Source organism: Sinocyclocheilus rhinocerous, unplaced genomic scaffold (assembly GCF_001515625.1).
Source record: "Sinocyclocheilus rhinocerous isolate Xijiao unplaced genomic scaffold, SAMN03320098_v1.1 scaffold986, whole genome shotgun sequence".
NCBI classification, from domain to species: Eukaryota; Metazoa; Chordata; class Actinopteri; order Cypriniformes; family Cyprinidae; genus Sinocyclocheilus; species Sinocyclocheilus rhinocerous.
Genome location: NW_015645515.1, coordinates 270,585 through 274,396, shown reverse-complemented (window position 1 = coordinate 274,396; position 3,812 = coordinate 270,585). Strand labels below are relative to the sequence as shown.

The 3,812-nt window shown below is 39.5% G+C and overlaps 1 protein-coding gene across 2 annotated transcripts in view; it reads right to left on the bottom strand.

The window, feature by feature from the left end:
- fgd (faciogenital dysplasia) overlaps positions 1-3,812 on the bottom strand; it is a 53,410-nt gene that overhangs the window by 37,226 nt on the left and 12,372 nt on the right. Inside the window, exon 1 of one of the 2 annotated variants that reach the window (XM_016509612.1) lies at positions 2,254-2,268. The exons of the other annotated variant lie outside the window; for it this stretch is intronic. The gene's annotated coding sequence lies outside the window, so the exon portion shown is untranslated. Of the gene's footprint in view, positions 1-2,253; positions 2,269-3,812 lie in introns of those variants that run through there. 2 annotated transcript variants of the gene reach the window in all.

Sequence of the window (3,812 nt, the reverse complement as noted above, 5' to 3'; positions counted from 1 at the left end):
CACACTCACTCACTCACTCACACACACACAGACATCACACACACTCACACACACAAACAGACACACACTCTCACACTCACACTCACACTCACACATCACACACACACACTGGACGGGTACAGAGGGAAATGGGTCAGCAGTGAGATGAAGAGAGATATACCATCAGTGCACACTCACACAAACACACACACTCTCTCTCACACATGCTCTGTACAGATCCAAGAAAATACACTTTCCCTTATACAGCACATCATTTTCTACACTTTTGTAGCATTTTCTAGTTTCAAACTGTCAAGTAGGCAAAAGTCTCAAAGTGAGGAATCACCCTTATTCATTTACGGTCAAACACTCATGTGTCGTGCACACAGTGTGTAAATGTCAGAGTGAGTGTGTGTTCACACCGAGCCAGGACCAGCATGACTGTTACTATGACAACAGATCAGCAGCGGGATCCATGACGACCGTCAGACCGGCGTGTGGAACGATCAGACTCAGTGAATTCACTCATGACACACACACACTCACACACACACACACACACACACACTCACACACTCACAAATAACTGTTACCAAACAAGAGTCAGCTCTTAAGCTCTTACTATGACAGCTCTTAAAAAGCTCTTAAAGAAACCATTTTTGTTCGAACTTGTCAGTACTGAAATAATTCTATGTGTTATTGACATTCAGTGCAGTGCATTCTGGGATTGCCTTCTCTGTGAAGGACACATGCATGTCTCCTCAGAGTTAGCCGTTTACGGAGACAACTCACTATATATCAAGACAAAATGTCCATCAATCTGATGATAATTCTCTTTTTTCTAATGTTGAGATCCTGCTGATCCTGATGGGACGTCCCGCACGTGTGTCTAAACTAATCAATCACATCACACATCTGCAGCGGCTCGCACAAGAGCAAAACCACCGCATCTCCTCAAAGCATCCTAGCCATGAGCACAAAAGCAGTCATAAGTCGCTGGGGTAAATATGTAGCAATAGCCAACAATACATTGTATGGGTCAAAATTATAGATTTTTCTTTTATGCCAAAAATCATTAGGATATTAAGTAAAGATCATGTTCCATGAAGATATTTGGTAAATTTCCTACTGTAAATATATCAAAACTTAATTTTTGATTAGTAATATGCATTGCTAAGGACTTCATTTGGACAACTTTAAAGATTATTTTCTCAACATTTAGATTTTTTTGCACCCTCAGATTCCAGATTTTCAAATAGTTGTATCTCAGCCAAATATTGACAAATAATTCCGGCAAAAACCGACAGATGCAGATCTGCTGAACAGGTGATTGACATCATAACTGCACTGAAGTCATTTTACAGTGTGGTAGAAGCTCATTTCTTTCTTAGAATTAAGTACCACAAAACAGAAAAGAGTGCTGTGGATTACTTGTGGATTATTGTGATGTTTTTATCAGCTGTTTGGACTCTCATTCTGACGGCACCCATTCACTGCAGAGCATCCATTGCTGAGCAAGAGATGCAATGCTACATTTCTACAAACCTGATGAAGAAACAAACTCATCCTAATCTCGTATAGACTGAGGGTGAGTTAATTTTCTATTTCTTTAAGTCAAAGGAGCCCTTGGACCCTCAAGTCTCTGTGATATTATGTGCCAGTTTAAGAAACCGCTTCAGTTACACAGAAGAGTTTTCTCTACTCACAGGTTTCCTGCAGTTTGCACTCATTCTGCTTCTTCCTTCAAAACTGTTTTATAAATGAATTAAAACAAAAAATATGGGAATTCTACTTAAACTGCACAATATCATGTCTGAAGCATGAACAGGACGAGTTGTTAATAGGGTTGCAGATTTGTTCCAATAACAAGTATAAGCAATAGTAATACTGATGCATGATTTACATGACTACATATGGAATCAAGCATTATTACATTATCACTGAAGACTTTATGAGCATTACATAGTGTATAATCCTAAAACCACTTAAAGAAATATGTCAACTCCTTTAAACAGCTGAAGAAAAAGAGTAAAAATCCTTTGAAGCAGCATAACCTCAGCACAAATCTCTCAATAAAACATGAAAGCGGAGCATGTATATTTCAACAGGCTCGAGCTCGAAGTACTCCACATTCAACAGCCTGACACACAGCAGATATTACCAGCTCAATACCGTCTGCTGGCCATCACAACAGAAACACATCACCGGCACAGAAACATTAACAGCGATGGCAGAAAATAAGCAGCACTCACCAGCTGTGCTCTCCACGCTCACACACACACACACACACACACACACGAGTCCATCCGCACAATAGCACAGGACTGATACGCCTGAGACCGGCTCCCCTCCTCCCCAAATCCCCTCCATCTGAACAATACACACCCCCCACCGACCCACAATAATGCTGCTGAGACGTCTCCATGGCAACTAATGACAGCGGGAGCGGGGCGAACGGAGGGAGGAAGAGAGAATGGAAAAATCAGTCAGGAAGGACAGCCTGAGAGAACCAATGAAAGAGTCTGCCGACAGACAGCTCAATAAGTGGCTATACCGAGGTCATCAGCGATAAATGTGTCGCCTGTTTCTCCTGATCTTTGATCTGCAGGCTTCACACGTGGAAGGGCTTTTGATGACTTGTATAAAGTGCATGAAGATGGAGCAGATTCTTCAACAAGTGCCCAGACATGTAAAACTTTGAGGTCAGGCAGATGTTTCTGAAAGAAGTCTCTTCTGCTCAAGCAGGCTGAATTTAGTTGAGCAAAAATACAGTAAAAACAGTAAAAATGTGACATATTATTACAGTTTAAAAAATAAAAATCTATGTTAAACTGTAATTTATTTCTGTGATTGAATCTGTATTTTCAGCATCATTACTCCAGTCTTCAGTGTCACATGATCTTCAGAAATCATTCTAATATGCTGATTTGCTGCTCGAGAAACATCTCTGATTATTATCAATGTTGAAAACAATATTTTTGTGGAAATCGGGATACATTTTATTTTTCCGAATTCACAGATGAATAAAAAATTTAAAAGAACAGAATTTATTTGAAATAGAAATGTATTTACTGTCACTTTTCATCAATTTAACATGTTCTTACTGTATAAAAGCATTCATTTCTTTCAGGAAAAATGTAATCTGTAATACAAAATAATGCTTAAAAGCGTCCCAGGATGCTCTTCATGAAACTGGATGAGATTAATTTCAGAGAGAGCAGAGCTGGAATCTAGACCAAGAAACTCATGAGTTTGCTTTTGTTTTGCCATGTTTTGAAGTAAGAAAGAAGTAATTCCCATACTATTATTTTTCTAAAATGTCAAAAAGAAAAAGTCCTTATACCCAATGAATAGTATAACAGCACATCACAGTCATAATTAGCCCTGTAGTCACATACAGTATACATCAGCATTATAGACCTTTGGATAGGTCAAGGTCATTGTTAATGTAATGAGCTCTTCTTCACACTCACAAACACACATGTTGGGTTTCCATGTTTTATGGGTTCATTCAGGCATTTTTACATTCTCAAAACACTTAATTCTGTGTGATTTATAAGCTTGCTTCCTCATGGGGACCAAAAAATCTCCCCACCATGTCAAAATGTACTGGTATTACTATCCTTGTGGGGATGTTTGGTCCTCATAACATAGTGAATACCAGTACACACACACACACAACAGAAACACACACACACACTCAGAAACACACACACACACTCAGAAACACACACACACACACAGAAACACACACACACAAACACACACACACACACACACACACTCTCACTCACTCACACACACACACACACACACTCTCGCTCTCTCTCACA